General features: G+C 42.0%; 1 protein-coding gene and 1 pseudogene across 1 annotated transcript in view; both read right to left on the bottom strand.

The window, feature by feature from the left end:
* Positions 1-283: 283 nt before the first annotated feature.
* On the bottom strand, positions 284-15,934 carry LOC115182220 (zinc finger protein 239-like; annotated as a pseudogene).
* Positions 8,551-17,382, bottom strand: part of LOC115182213 (zinc finger protein 239-like) — a 24,228-nt gene continuing 15,396 nt past the window's right edge. The window contains exon 4 of the mRNA XM_029743837.1: positions 8,551-8,910. The gene's annotated coding sequence lies outside the window, so the exon portion shown is untranslated. The remainder of the gene's footprint in view (positions 8,911-17,382) is intronic.

Below are 17,382 nucleotides of genomic sequence, written 5' to 3'. Positions count from 1 at the left end.
AATTAAATGACTTCACCAATCAGTGTGGATGGATCAGCATGCTATGGAGCGGACAAGCTAGTTGTATGATGGACAGACAACAAGTGTAGGGCACGAGATGCGACTGAGACGGGAGAGAGCAAGTAGCTACGGAGGGGGAAGGGAAGGTAGGCTTTGCATAAGCGCTTTGTCGGCAATTTTTGTAGGACTGAAAAAAAAATGGCCAGAATTGAAATTAAATTCCCAGTGTTTCCAGATTTCTATGAAACATGACCTATAATTAATTACAATATGAGTGAAATACTTTTCCTTCAAATTTGTATTTATTAAGCATGTTAAAAAGCAGCTTTTCTGTGTTGTTATGGTGTGGGCTACCCCCAAAAAACTGAATGGTGTGGGCGTATACCAGTCACTAAAATATTAATGCAAGTAGACTACTGATTGGCCAGCTCATCCTCCTCAGGGAGATGACATCATGTTCTATGAGGAAATAGCAAAAAAAATGAAATGGTCTGTTTGTTTTTTTAAAAAGTGTTTTTCTTCAATTTATGCTTTGTCCACAAACACAAGTATAGGACAAGTCAACAACATTTACATATGAGTTAACAGAATTAACTTTTAAAGTGAGATTTTCACTGGGCAGTTACTTTAAAAGAAAGTTATTAACCATTTCCAACGCAATTAAAATAACGGTTCTGTTCCAGAAAAGTAGAGATCACTTTCTTTCCAGGTTCTGTTTCTCAACTTTTTCCAGTTTTTGTTTCTGTTCTCTGAGCCGGTTCCTGCTACACACTGGGCGTATTGGAAAGACTGTATGTATTATCTCATGCCTTTTCAGGTTCCCTAACCGTGTAAAACTCTTTCCACACTGGGAACATTGGAAAGTCTTGTCTCCTGTGTGTATTCTTTCATGTTCCTTCAGATGCCCTAACCTTGTAAAACTCTTTCCACACTGGGAGCATTGGAAAGGTTTCTCTCCTGTGTGTATTCTTTTATGTTCCTTTAGGCTCCCTAACTTGGCAAAATCCTTTCCACACAAAGAGCAATGGTAAGATGTCTCCCCTGTGTGTGTTCTTTCATGCTCCTTCAGATTTCCTAACTGTGTAAAACCCTTTCCACACTGGGAGCATTGGAAAGGCTTCTCTCCTGTGTGTGTTCTGTCATGCATATTCAGGTTCCCTAACAAGGTAAAACCCTTTCCACACTGGGAGCATTGGAAAGGTTTCTCTCCTGTGTGTATTCTTTTATGTTCCTTCAGATGCCCTAACCCTGTAAAACCCTTTCCACACTGGGAGCATTGGAAAGGTTTCTCTCCTGTGTGTGTTCTGTCATGCATATTCAGGTTCCCTAATCTTGTAAAACTCTTTCCACACTGTGAACATTGGAAAGACTTCTCTCCCGTGTGTGTCTTCTCATGCCTTTTCAGGTTCCCTAACAGAGTAAAACTCTTTCCACACTGAGAACAGTGGTGTCGTCTCACTGGTTTGGGCGTCACTGGGACTGGATCCCCTGAAGGACTCTTCTCACGGTCAGAGTGAGAGTCTGGTCCCTCTCCTGCCAAAGACAAACAGGGTATTTGGTTAAACAGAGAGACCTGAATGAAACCTCCACATGGTTAAACTGTCTTCCTATGAGGTTTAATCACATCAGTCACCAGCTAAATCAATAAGTGTATCGATGACGTTGCCCCCACAGTGACAGTACTTACATACCCCAACCAGAAGCTATGGATTAAATGCAACATCCGCACTGAGCTAAAGGGTAGAGCTGCCGTTTCAAGGAGCGGGACTCTAACCCGGACGCTTATAAGAAATCCCACTATGCCCTCCGACGAACCATAAAACAGGTAAGGCGTCAATAAAGGACTAAGATTGAATCCTACTACACTGGTTAGTTGGATGTGGCAGGGCTTGAAAACTATTAATTACCACAAGGGAAAGCCCAGCTGCGAGCTGCCCAGTGACACGAGCCTACCAGACGAGCTAAATTACTTCTATAGGCACTTTGAGGCAAGCAACACTGAAGCATGCATGAGAGCACCAGCTGTTCCGGACGACTGTGTGATCACGCTCTCCGCAGCCGATGTGAGTAAGACCTTTAAACAGGTCAACATTCATAAGGCCGCAGGGCCAGACAGATTACCAGGAAGTGTACTCAGAGCATGTGTTGAACAACTGCCAAGTATCTTCACAGACATTTTCAACCAGTCCCTGACTGAGTCTGTAATACTTACATGTTTTAAGCAGACCACCATATTCACTGTAACAAAGAACATCAAGGTAACCTGCCTAAATTACTACCAATTCGAAGCGCTACAAATTACAGAGGCATTGAAGAAAAGGTTTAAGAGTAGGGCACATTGTGGTGGTTACAAACTACTAATGTTTGGTATACTCAGTGTAGTGTTTGGTATAGTCAGTGTAGTGTTTGGTATACTCAGTGTAGTGTTTGGTATACTCAGTAGTGCTGTAGTGTTTGGTATACTCAGTGTAGTGTTTGGTATACTCAGTGTAGTGTTTGGTATACTCAGTGTAGTGTTTGGTATACTCAGTGGTGTTGTAGTGTTTGGTATACTCAGTGTAGTGTTTGGTATACTCAGTAGTGTTGTAGTGTTTGGTATACTCAGTGTAGTGTTTGGTATACTCAGTGTAGTGTTTGGTATACTCAGTGTAGTGCTGTAGTGTTTGGTATACTCAGTATAGTGTTTGGTATACTCAATGTAGTGTTGTAGTGTTTGGTATACTCAGTGTAGTGTTTGGTATACTCAGTGTAGTGCTGTAGTGTTTGGTATACTCAGTGTAGTGTTTGGAATACTCAGTGTAGTGTTTGGTATACTCAGTGTAGTGTTTGGTATACTCAGTGTAGTGCTGTAGTGTTTGGTATACTCAGTGTAGTGTTTGGAATACTCAGTGTAGTGTTTGGTATACTCAGTGTAGTGTTTGGTATACTCAGTGTAGTGCTGTAGTGTTTGGTATACTCAGTGTAGTGTTTGGAATACTCAGTGTAGTGTTTGGTATACTCAGTGTAGTGTTTGGTATACTCAGTGTAGTGTTTGGTATACTCAGTGTAGTGCTGTAGTGTTTGGTATACTCAGTGTAGTGTTTGGTATACTCAGTGTAGTGTTTGGAATACTCAGTGTAGTGTTTGGTATACTCAGTGTAGTGCTGTAGTGTTTGGTATACTCAGTGTAGTGTTTGGTATACTCAGTGTAGTGTTTGGTATACTCAGTGTAGTGCTGTAGTGTTTGGTATACTCAGTGTAGTGTTTGGTATACTCAGTGTAGTGCTGTAGTGTTTGGAATACTCAGTGTAGTGTTTGGTATACTCAGTGTAGTGTTTGGTATACTCAGTGTAGTGTTTGGTATACTCAGTGTAGTGTTTGGTATACTCAGTAGTGTTGTAACGTGCATTGTTACTAGATTGACTTTTGTCAGTTTTTTTTTATTTAACCAGAGCTAACGTCCATCTAACACCCATCTAGTTAGACGCTCCTCCCTGTACCTGCCTTCCAGACACAAAGAATCATGGACGCTGTAGTCATCTCATCTTTCTAACAAATTACATCCTTGTTCGACAAAAGCCTATTTTATCCCTTATTAGCTATAAAAAAAAGTTTGGATAACTAGGGCCACAAAATAAGTTGCTGTGGAGTCGTGGAGACAAGCAGTGGATCGTTCATTTAACAAAAACACAGTCGTGCTCTATCCGTCTTCCCAAGGAAAACTAGTTAGATCATTCTAACATATATTTCACGGAACGATGAACCATGCTGCCAATATGACCAGTTAGTGCAGATTACTGTTTTAAGAAGGGCGCTCCTCCCTCACAGCTTTTACCCGGTCAAACGACGGGCCTTGGCCCTTGCGCAACCCGGTTCAGGCCTTGGCCCGGCGCAACCCAGTTCAGGCCTTGGCCCGGCGCAACCCAGTTCAGGCTTTAGCCCAGCTCAACCCAGTTCAGGCTTTAGCCCAGCTAAACCCAGTTCAGGCTTTAGCCCAGCTCAACCCAGTTCAGGCTTTAGCCCAGCTCAACCCAGTTCAGGCTTTAGCCCAGCTCAACCCAGTTCAGGCTTTAGCCCAGCTAAACCCAGTTCAGGCCTTGGCCCAGCTCAACCCAGTTCAGGCCTTGGCCCAGCTCAACCCAGTTCAGGCTTTAGACCGGCGCAACCTGGTACAGTCCAGAGGTATTTAGAGGTTTGGGCCAGGTTTCTGCATTATGGTGCCTTTACATGACATTATGGCAGCCATGTTAGCTTCCCCATTATCAATACATATATACGACTGAAAGTCTGAACGTGGCATTATGGCAGCCATGTTAGCTCCCCCATTATCAATACATATATACGACTGAAAGTCTGAACGTGGCATTATGGCAGCCATGTTAGCTTCCCCATTATCAATACATATATACGACTGAAAGTCTGAACGTGACATTATGGCAGCCATGTTAGCTCCCCCATTAACAATAACTGGGAATATTTAAATTATATTATGTAACTGAATATCTAGAATTAGAACAATATTCAAAATGATCCATCATTCTTAATGCATAGTAATAAATTATTACATTTCTATAGTGCTTTAAATAACAGTCTCATGTCTCAGGTTCAGCCTAATGGACAACGTCCATGTTTTAAGGATATAGTGTTTATTTACAATTACATTGTTTACAAACAAAGGAGTAAAACAAGCTTATATTTTGGGTAGGACAGTTGAACTAAGCTAAGTGGGCATTTCTAAGTTATATTCTCCAAGAATCAATGGCTAGGCCCAGAGCCATATATTAAAACAATACATTAATTCAACAAGGGCAGTTTGTGGCCCTGCTTTTAAGACGGTACTCACTGGTGTTAATCAGATCTTCAGTCTCTCTTCCTCTCCTTCATCTCCCAAAACGTCTTCCTCCTCCTCTTCTCTTAAGATAGCCTCCTCTTCCTCTCCAAAAGGTTCTTTCTCTTCTTTCACTATAACATCCTCCTCTTCTTCTTCTTTCAATGTGATGGCCTCCTCTTCCTCCTTTTTCATTCTGGAAGCTTCTACCTCCTCCTCTTCTTTCACTGTGACAGCCTCTATCCCCTCCTCAACTTTCACTCTAAAATGTTCTTTCTCTTCTTTCACTGTAACATCCTCCTCTTTCTTCAATGTGACACTGATAGCCTCTGCTTCCATTCTGAAAGCTTCTACCTCCTCTTTCAATGTGACACTGATAGCCTCCGCTTCCATTCTGAATAAAGATTCTACCTCATCCTCTCCCACTGTGACAGCCTCTATACCCTCTTACTCGCCAAAATGTTCTTTCTCTTCTTTCACTGTAACATTCTCCTCCTCTTCCTTCTTTTTCATTCTGAAAGCTTATTTCTCTTTTCACTGTAATACCCTTCTCTTCTTCTTTTACGATAATGTACAGCAAACCTCCTCTTCTTTAGCAGGAGGGGAGTAGCTTAATGAGCTCATGGTTGGCGATGTTAACTAGCTAAGTTAGTTAGGATAAACGACTTGCCCGGTGCTAAGCTAATTTAGCAAGCCAGCTCGCTACTAACCTGATTAACAACGTAAATATGAAATTAAATGGGTCAACTAGCTATACGAAAGAAGTACGTTATATTTTATAACACAGAGGCAAATATACAACGAAAGCGTCTAAAGAGCTCCAATGCCTCGGCATTGTTGGCTAGGAAGCTACCGTGGTTGCTGAATAGCTGCTGCTGTTGTTGTTGAAGAAGCGTTCCGTCCACTAGATTAATCGTCACACTGTCAGCATTGCCTGAAAGACACACATCGCCATCTGCTGATTGGAGTGGGTAAAGCAGGGCTTTTATTGTATTTTCTTTTACAAGAAGTGTACATATATTTTTCTTTTATTATATAATAATATTAAATTGAGATGTACAAAGACCAGCATGTGGTGATCGAATCGTACTACACCGGCTTGATGCTCGTCGGATGTGGCAGGGCTTGCAAACTATCACAGACGACAAAGAGAAGCACAGCCAAGAGCTGCCCAGTGACAGGAGCCTACCAGACGAGCTAAATTACTTCTATGCTCGCTTTGAGGCAAGTAACACTGAAACATGCATGAGAGCATCAACTGTTCCGGACGACTGTGTGATCACGCTCTCCGCAGCCGATGTGAGTAAGACCTTTAAACAGGTCAACATTCACAAGGCCACAGGGCTAGACGGGTTACCAGGACGTGTACACTGAGCATGAGCTGACCAACTGGCAAGTGTCTTCACAGACATTTTCAACCCCTGTCTGAGTCTGTAATGCCAACATGTTTCAAGCAGACCACCATAGTCCCTGTGCCCAAGAACACTAAGGTAACCTGCCTAAATGACTACCGACCCGTAGCATTCACGGTCTGTAGCCATGAAGTGCTTTGAAAGGCTGGTCATGGCTCACATCAACACCATTATCCCAGAAACTCTAGACCCACCAAATTAGCATACTGTCCTGTCCCAACAGATCCACAGATGATGCAATATCTATTGCACTCCACACTGCCCTTTCCCACCTAGACAAAAGGATGTGAGAATGCCATTCATCTGTGGTGCTATGTAAGAATGCTATGTGAGAATGCTGTTCATTAACTACAATGTGAGAATGCTATTCATTGACTACAGCTCAGCGTTCAACAACATAGTGCCCTCAAAGCTCATCACTTAGCTAAGGACCCTGGGACTAAACACCTCCCACTGTAACTGGATCCTGGACTTCCTGACGGGCCAAGCTTCCTGCCATCCAGGACCTCTATACCAGGCGGTGTCAGAGGAAGGCACTAAAAATTGTCAAAGACTCCAGCCACCCTAGTCATAGACTGTTCTCTCTGTTACCGCATAGCATGCGATACCGGAGTGCCAAGTCTACGTCCAAGAGGCTTCTAAACAGCTTCTGCCCCCAAGCCATAAGACTCCTGAACATCTAATAAAATGGCTACCCAGACTATTTGCATTGCCCCCCCCCCCCACCTCTTCTGTTACACTGCTGCTATTCTATGTTTATTATCTATGTATAGTCACTTTAATAACTCTACCTACATGTACATATTACCTCAATTACCCCGAATAACCGGTTCCCCCCGCACATTGACTCTGTACCGGTACCCCCCTTTATAGAGCCTCGCTATTGTTATTTTACTGCTGCTCTTTAATTACTTGTTACTTTTATTTCTTATTCTTATTTTTTTGGGGGGGGGTATTTTAAATGTTTTCTTTTTTTTAAACTGCATTGTTGGTCAAGGGCTTGCATTTCACTGTAAGATCTACACCTGTTGTATTCGGCGCATGTGACAAATAAAATTTGATTTGATTTGATTGCTTAGTGCAGATTTTTAATGAGTGAGAATTTAAAACCAACTTTACATCTACTACATATCTGTATTTAAGGCTATTTCTGATTCATTCAGTCAAATAAACAGATAGTATCAAAATACTGTAAGCACCTACACCACTGGTCAAAAGTTTTAGAACCCCTAATCTTTCAATGTTTTTTCTTTATTTTTACTATTTTCTACATTGTAGAATAATAGTGAAGACATCAGAACTATGAAATAACACATATAGAATCATGTAGTAACCAAAAAAAAGTGTTAAACAAATTAAAATATATTTGAGATTTGAGATTCTTCAAATAGCCACCCTGTCTTTGCCTTGATGACATTTTATTTCTATTCAGACAAAAATATATTAATTAAATAATACAATCAAAATTCTAAATAAATTAAATATTAATGAAATCAATTTTACATTCAGTTCTTGTGGCGGAAGAATAATACTGATGGTAAGATTAATAAGGTTGGGAAAAATGTTTCATGGCAACAATGTTATCAGAACAACGTCATCACATTTTCATACATCTTCATCTTGATGACCAGCACAAAACAACTAAATTCAAGAGGTTTCAAGGTTAGAATCAAGAAATGCACATTCTATTCATCGATTTAATTATTTACGTTTTGGAATATCCACATCATATTCAAATGCGGCCAAATATAGTGTCACCCTTGTCCTTTTCTTAAATAAATAAATCCCTATTTCTTCATTGGCTTTGCAACATTGCAGAACTAATTTTATTTGGTTTATGATTTTTCTTTTAGAAAATAAAGATAAATGGCATGGGGACAAAATGATTAGCACCCCGGTGCTAGTACTTAGTCCTTTGTGTACTGACAACCAAATGAAGCATTCAAAGAAACAAATTAAGTATTTAAAGAAAAGAACATCTCTCCCCCTACAATCAAACATGGGGGAGGTTTGATAGGGCTGTGGGGTTGCTTTGCTGCCTCTGGTACTGTGGACCTTGAACTTGTGCAAGACATCATGAAATCAGCAGATTATCAAATGTTTTTTGGAGTTCAATGTTCAACCCAGTGTCTAAAACCAGTGTCTCTGTTGAAGGTTGTGGGTCTTCCAGCAGGACAACAACCCCAAACTCAAATGGATTAGAATGGTTCAAGAAGAAACTCTGGACTGTTCTGGAGTGTTCTGTTCTGGACCGTTCTGGGTTGTTCTGTTCTGGAGTGTTCTGTTCTGGAGTGTTCTGGAGTGGACTGTTCTGGAGTGTTCTGTTCTGGAGTGTTCTGGAGTGGCCAGCGAAGAGTCCAGATCTGAATCACATCCATAACCTATGGTGATATTTGAAAACAGCAGTTGGTGGAGGGCAACCCTCAAACATTGACAGTTTGCTGCTGAAGAGTGGGCCAAATTGCCAGTAGACAAGGGCAGCAAGCTCACTGATGGCCATAAGAAGTACTATGGCATTTGTCTTTATTTTCTGAATAAAACAACAACTGGTTCTGAAAATCCAATTATATGGTGATCACACACATAATATGCAGATTTTATATAAACAATATTATTTAATGTGGCATAAAACAACAGTCAAAACATCAATCAGAACACAGCCTGTCTATTCTGTCATGTGATTTCAGGTCCCTTGTCCGGGAAAATGTCTTTCCACAATTAGGTTCCCTAACTAAAACTCTTTCCAAATTGTGAGCTTATCCTCTCCTGTGTGTGTATATGTTCTCATGCCTTTTCAGCTTCCCTAGCTTGGTAAAACTCTTTCCACACTGGGAACAAGGGTAAGGCTTTTCTCCAGAGTGTATTCTCTTATGTATGTTCAGGCTCCCTAACTGGGTAAAACTCTTTCCACACTGATAGCAGTGGCAAGGCTTTTCTCCTGTGTGTATTCGTTTATGCTATTTCAGGGTTGCTAACTGGGTAAAACTCTTTCCACACTGGGAGCAAGAGTGTGGTTTCTCCCCTGTGTGTGTCCTCTCATGTGATTTTAGGTCCTGTGAGTGTGAATATCTCTTTCCACAATGGGAACATGAATAAGGTTTCTCTCCATAGTGTATTCGTTTATGCTTTTTCAGGTTCACTAACTGGGTAAAACTCTTTCCACACTGGGAGCATTGGAAGGGCTTTTCTCCTGTGTGTGTTCTATCATGCTCTTTCAGCTTCCATAACCACTTAAAACTCTTATTACACTGGGAGCAGTGGTGTTGTCTCACTGGATTGGGCGTCTCTGGGTTTGGTTCCCCTGAAGGACTCTTCCTGCTGTCAGAGTGAGAGAATGGTATCTCTCCTGCCAAAGAACAAACATAGTATTTAGTTAAGCGGAGTGTGATTGAAACCTCCACAAGATAAAAGTGTTTTCCTATGCGGTTTAATCCAGACTAAATCCCTCATTATAAAACTGTAAATGTGGATCCTGATTGGTTGATAGCTTAAAAAAGTGAACAAATGAAAATGCAGCTAGTGTGCTGTTTAAAAGTTTAACAAGCCAAACAACTTTATGCACAAGGACTACTTTTAACAATTTAAACTGAACAGTTTACAAAACACATTTACTGGAAGAATTGTGGAGCTGCAACGTTTGGTAAAATAATTTCTGTAAAATGTCGCTCAGTTTTTAATGTGACCACATTTTCCAAATACTGTATCTTCTCTGAGTTAAGATTCAAAGATGTCTGCAGAAAGAATGGGGTGTCAGCTATGACATCACACCTGAAGTTAGAGCAAATATATTTTGGTTATTGAACTACAGTAAGTGAAGTGGATTTAAACCCGGTAACAGAATTGCAGTAACAGAATTCAAGTTCAAGTTTCAAGTTGTATAAATTGTACAGTACCAGTTGTACGGTTCCAGGTAGGACACACCTACTCATTCAAGGGTTTTTCTTTATTTTTACTATTTTCTACATTGTAGAATAATAGCAAAGACATTAAAACTATGAAATAACACATTTGGAATCATGTAGTTACCAAACAAATCCAAATATATTTTATATTTCAGATTCTTCAAAGTAGCCACCCTTTGCCTTGATGACAGCTTTGCACACTCTTGGCATTCTCTCAAAAGATTGAAAAAAGTAAGGGGCCTAAACAGCTATCCTGGGGAATTCCTGATTCTACCTGGATTACAAATTACCTTGACTAACCTGTACCCCCGCACATTGACTCGGTACGGTACTCCCTGTATATAGCCTCATTACTAACCTGTACCCCCGCACATTGACTCGGTACGGTACTCCCTGTATATAGCCTCATTACTAACCTGTACCCCCGCACATTGACTCGGTACGGTACTCCCTGTATATAGCCTCATGACTAACCTGTACCCCGCACATTGACTCGGTACGGTACTCCCTGTATATAGCCTCATTACTAACCTGTACCCCCGCACATTGACTCGGTACGGTACTCCCTGTATATAGCCTCATTACTAACCTGTACCCCCGCACATTGACTCGGTACGGTACCCCCTGTATATAGCCTCATTACTAACCTGTACCCCCGCACATTGACTCGGTACGGTACTCCCTGTATATAGCCTCATTACTAACCTGTACCCCCGCACATTGACTCGGTACGGTACTCCCTGTATATAGCCTCATTACTAACCTGTACCCCCGCACATTGACTCAGTACCGGTACCCCCTGTATATAGCCTCATTACTAACCTCTACCCCCGCACATTGACTCGGTACGGTACTCCCTGTATATAGCCTCATTACTAACCTGTACCCCCGCACATTGACTCGGTACGGTACTCCCTGTATATAGCCTCATGACTAACCTGTACCCCCGCACATTGACTCGGTACGGTACTCCCTGTATATAGCCTCATGACTAACCTGTACCCCCGCACATTGACTCGGTACGGTACTCCCTGTATATAGCCTCATTACTAACCTGTACCCCCGCACATTGACTCGGTACGGTACTCCCTGTATATAGCCTCATTACTAACCTGTACCCCCGCACATTGACTCGGTACGGTACTCCCTGTATATAGCCTCATTACTAACCTGTACCCCCGCACATTGACTCGGTACGGTACTCCCTGTATATAGCCTCATTACTAACCTGTACCCCCGCACATTGACTCGGTACGGTACTCCCTGTATATAGCCTCATTACTAACCTGTACCCCCGCACATTGACTCGGTACGGTACTCCCTGTATATAGCCTCATTACTAACCTCTACCCCCGCACATTGACTCGGTACGGTACTCCCTGTATATAGCCTCATTACTAACCTGTACCCTCGCACATTGACTCGGTACGGTACTCCCTGTATATAGCCTCATTACTAACCTGTACCCCCGCACATTGACTCGGTACGGTACTCCCTGTATATAGCCTCATTACTAACCTGTACCCCCGCACATTGACTCGGTACGGTACTCCCTGTATATAGCCTCATTACTAACCTGTACCCCCCGCACATTGACTCGGTACGGTACCCCCTGTATATAGCCTCATGACTAACCTGTACCCCCGCACATTGACTCGGTACGGTACTCCCTGTATATAGCCTCATTACTAACCTGTACCCCCGCACATTGACTCGGTACGGTACTCCCTGTATATAGCCTCATTACTAACCTGTACCCCCGCACATTGACTCGGTACGGTACTCCCTGTATATAGCCTCATTACTAACCTGTACCCCCGCACATTGACTCGGTACGGTACTCCCTGTATATAGCCTCATTACTAACCTGTACCCCCGCACATTGACTCGGTACGGTACTCCCTGTATATAGCCTCATTACTAACCTGTACCCCCGCACATTGACTCGGTACGGTACTCCCTGTATATAGCCTCATTACTAACCTCTACCCCCGCACATTGACTCGGTACGGTACTCCCTGTATATAGCCTCATGACTAACCTGTACCCCCGCACATTGACTCGGTACGGTACTCCCTGTATATAGCCTCATTACTAACCTCTACCCCCGCACATTGACTCGGTACGGTACTCCCTGTATATAGCCTCATTACTAACCTGTACCCCCGCACATTGACTCGGTACGGTACTCCCTGTATATAGCCTCATTACTAACCTGTACCCCTGCACATTGACTCGGTACGGTACTCCCTGTATATAGCCTCATTACTAACCTGTACCCTTGCACATTGACTCGGTACGGTACTCCCTGTATATAGCCTCATTACTAACCTGTACCCCTGCACATTGACTCGGTACGGTACTCCCTGTATATAGCCTCATTACTAACCTGTACCCCCGCACATTGACTCGGTACGGTACTCCCTGTATATAGCCTCATTACTAACCTGTACCCCCGCACATTGACTCGGTACGGTACTCCCTGTATATAGCCTCATGACTAACCTGTACCCCCGCACATTAACTCGGTACGGTACTCCCTGTATATAGCCTTGTTATTGTTATTTTATGGTGTTACTTTCTTATTCTTTTTAACTTTAGTTTATTTGGTAAATATTTTCTTAACTCTTTCTTGAACTGCACTGTTGGTTAAGGGCTTGTACGTAAGCATTTTCACAACAAGGTCTACACATGTTGTACTCGGCGCATGTGACAAATAAAGTTTGATTTGATTTGATTATGTTTGAGAGGCTTCCATTTAAGAACACCCTCTGTGTCCTGTTAGACAAGTAACTCTTTATCCACATTATAGCAGGGGGTGTAAAGTCATAAGTTTTTCCAGCAGCAGACTATGATCGATAATGTAAAAAGCTGCACTGAAGTCTAACAAGACATCCCCCACAATCATTTTATCATCAATTTCTCTCAGCCAATCATCAGTCATTTGCTGTGCTTCCCGATAAGCGTGCTGAAAGTCTGTTGTTAATTTGTTTACTGTGAAATAGCATTGTATGTGGTCAAACACAAAGCTAATGTACCAAATGAACATACAACGTGTACAAACACGGAACATGGAAACATAGCGTGGCGCGTCACAATAACCACATAACAATAAACAATTTCACACAAAGACATGGAGGGGAACAGAGGAATAAATACATGCAGTGTGATTAGGGAATGAAAACCAGGTGTGCAGGGAACAAGACAAAACAAACGGAACAATGAAAAATGGAGTGGCGATGGCTAGAAAGCCGGTGACGTCGACCGCCGATCGAACAATGAGGGGAGCCGACTTCGGCGGAAGTCGTGACAGTGCTAAATTCACCCACACAGCTGATGTCTCGTTAAACCATCAATATGTTCTAAATTCACCCACACAGCTGATGTCTCGTTAAACCATCAATATGTTCTTAATTCACCCACACAGCTGATGTCTCGTTAAACCATCAACATGTTCTAAATTCACCCACACAGCTGATGTCTGTTAAACCATCAATATGTTCTAAATTCACCCACACAGCTGATGTCTCGTTAAACCATCAATATGTTCTTAATTCACCCACACAGCTGATGTCTCGTTAAACCATCAACATGTTCTAAATTCACCCACACAGCTGATGTCTGTTAAACCATCAATATGTTCTAAATTCACCCACACAGCTGATGTCTCATATATTACATCAATATGTTCTTAATTCACCCACACAGCTGATGTCTCGTTAAACCATCAACATGTTCTAAATTCACCCACACAGCTGATGTCTGTTAAACCATCAATATGTTCTAAATTCACCCACACAGCTGATGTCTCGTTAAACCATCAATATGTTCTTAATTCACCCACACAGCTGATGTCTCGTTAAACCATCAATATGTTCTAAATTCACCCACACAGCCGATGTCTGTTAAACCATCAATATGTTCTAAATTCACCCACACAGCTGATGTCTCGTTAAACCATCAATATGTTCTTAATTCACCCACACAGCTGGTGTCTCGTTAAACCATCAATATGTTCTAAATTCACCCACACAGCTGATGTCTCGTTAAACCATCAATATGTTCTAAATTCACCCACACAGCTGATGTCTCGTTAAACCATCAATATGTTCTAAATTCACCCACACAGCTGATGTCTCGTTAAACCATCAATATGTTCTAAATTCACCCACACAGCTGATGTCACAGCTGATCTCAACCATTATTGGTCACCTCTACCGCTCCCTAAAAGATGATGTCAGAGATCTGTATATAATGACGAGATGCTCATGTCTCCGTCCTAACAATGGGAGTCGTCCCAAAGGCAGGAAGGCAGGCGACAAGCTTAGGTCTGCGTTTTAATCCCATAGAAACTCATTGGGTTTATTTTGGCGAGAGTGAGCCTTCTCGCTTTGCTTCTACCTCTCTGCCTTGGTCCTGCTTGCAAGCAAAGTCTTTCAAGATATGTTCGCCCTCTGGTTGCTAAGGGCGAGCATTCTGTACAACAGAAATTAAGTATTTCCTCGTTTACCACGACAAATCTGTAAAAATGTACCCCTCGCTTTGTATAAATCGAAACTAATGTTGGTGTACTATTATTTTATTTCTTTACTATTTATGTTATCCAAAAGTGTCTGGTATGGTCATTTCTTATAAAGAAAATTAAGACATTAATCTGGACTGTTCATATATTTGAAATGCGTAACTACATCAAGACAATCTGGAGATTGCATTATTTGGGGGGGGGGGGGGTGGGGGACATGACAGCCACTATAACTCAAAAATAACAACAAAAATGTATACATATTTAGCTTCCAGTCAAATGTCTATAAATACGAAGAGTCTGATCTTTCAGATACAATTGGAAAGGAGTTGATAATCCATAGCATTCCAGAGTTGAAAGACTGATGGCTCCGGTGCCCATATAGATCATATCCACTGGTGCCCATATAGATCATATCCACTGGTGTCCATATAGATCATATCCACTGGTGTCCATATAGGTCATATCCACTGGTGTCCATATAGGTCATATCCACTGGTGCCCATATAGATCATATCCACTGGTGCCCATATAGATCATATCCACTGGTGCCCATATAGATCATATCCACTGGTGCCCATATAGGTCATATCCACTGGTGCCCATATAGATCATATCCACTGGTGCCCATATAGGTCATATCCACTGGTGCCCATATAGATCATATCCACTGGTGCCCATATAGATCATATCCACTGGTGCCCTTATAGGTCGTATCCACTGGTGCCCATATAGATCATATCCACTGGTGCCCATATAGATCATATCCACTGGTGTCCATATAGATCATATCCACTGGTGCCCATATAGATCATATCCACTGGTGCCCATATAGGTCGAATCAACTGGTGCCCATATAGATCATATCCACTGGTGCCCATATAGATCATATCCACTGGTGCCCATATAGATCATATCCACTGGTGCCCATATAGATCATATCCACTGGTGTCCATATAGATCATATCCACTGGTGCCCATATAGATCATATCCACTGGTGCCCATATAGATCATATCCACTGGTGCCCTTATAGGTCGTATCCACTGGTGCCCATATAGGTCATATCCACTGGTGCCCATATAGATCATATCCACTGGTGTCCATATAGATCATATCCACTGGTGCCCTTATAGGTCGTATCCACTGGTGCCCATATAGATCATATCCACTGGTGCCCATATAGGTCATATCCACTGGTGCCCATATAGATCATATCCACTGGTGCCCATATAGGTCATATCCACTGGTGCCCATATAGATCATATACCTCTGGTGCCCATATAGGTCATATCCACTGGTGCCCATATAGGTCATATCCTCTGGTGCCCATATCTCCTATAACAACCATAGAGGTGGCCATTTTAGATCGTCAGATTACCTCAATCACCAAATTTTCTCAAACTGAGTATCACCCAAACACAAAACGTAATGAATAACATGCAAAAGTAGTGGAACGTTGAATTAAAAGGAAAAGGTGCTGTACTGAGCGACTAGTTGAAAAAACTATTGGTTTGAAAATGCACTGTTGCCCTTAATGTATAACTCCTTGCTTTAAGCTACACAAACCACAGTAATAGACTGAAGTTGCAATTATTTCAATACCATTTTGTTCTCTTTTTTTATCCTGTGACTTCAATGCGCACATTGCACAGTTTCTCTAGAGATAAATCAGACCCAGACTGAACTGTGTGATGTAGTAGGGAGTTGTAGTTTCTCTAGAGATAAATCAGACCCAGACTGAAATGTGTGATGTAGTAGAGAGTTGTAGTTTCTCTAGAGATAAATCAGACCCAGACTGAAATGTGTGATGTAGTAGGGAGTTGTAGTTTCTCTAGAGATAAATCAGACCCAGGCTGAACTGTGTGATGTAGTAGAGAGTTGTAGTTTCTCTAGAGATAAATCAGACCAAGCCTGAAATGTGTGATGTAGTAGGGAGTTGTAGTTTCTCTAGAGATAAATCAGATCCAGACTGAACTGTGTGATGTAGTAGAGAGTTGTAGTTTCTCTAGAGATAAATCAGACCAAGCCTGAAATGTGTGATGTAGTAGGGAGTTGTAGTTTCTCTAGAGATAAATCAGACCCAGACTGAACTGTGTGATGTAGAGTTGTAGTTTCCAAAAGGCCAATATTCTACATAGTTTAGCGCGTAAAACGTAATTAACTACAATAACCATAATCCGTTGCGCTACTTGTTCATCTGTGTTTCTTTTACGACTGCCACGGAAGAGAGAAGGAAGAGTGTGCGATCCTGAGGTGATGTGATCTAAGTCAGGGTTCCCAAACTCGGTCCTGGGACACCCCTGAGTTCTACACAGCTAATTCAAGTAACAAGCTCATCATCAAGCTTTGATTATTTGAATAAGCTGTGTAGTGCTAGAGGGCAAAAACCAAAACACGCACCCAAGGGGGGTCCCAGGACCGAGTTTGGGAAACCCTGATCTAAGTGATTGGTATTCTGACTGACATGTTGAGTTGTCTACTTCCAGCCATCCATTCACCCACTCAGAAGACCTCTAGTGATGTTCTGACTGACATGTTGTGTTATCTACCTTCCAGCCATCCATTCACCCACTCAGAAGACCTCTAGTGATGTTCTGACTGACATTTTGTGTTGTCTACCTTCCAGCCATCAATTCACCCACTCAGAAGACCTCTAGTGATGTTCTGACTGACATGTTGTGTTATCTACCTTCCAGCCATCCATTCACATACTAAGAAAAGCTCAATATAATGAATG

The sequence above is a fragment of the Salmo trutta genome, unplaced genomic scaffold, assembly GCF_901001165.1.
Source record: "Salmo trutta unplaced genomic scaffold, fSalTru1.1, whole genome shotgun sequence".
Classification (NCBI taxonomy): domain Eukaryota; kingdom Metazoa; phylum Chordata; class Actinopteri; order Salmoniformes; family Salmonidae; genus Salmo; species Salmo trutta.
The sequence above is the reverse complement of the archived record's forward strand: the minus strand, read 5'-3'. Positions and strand labels throughout refer to the sequence as shown.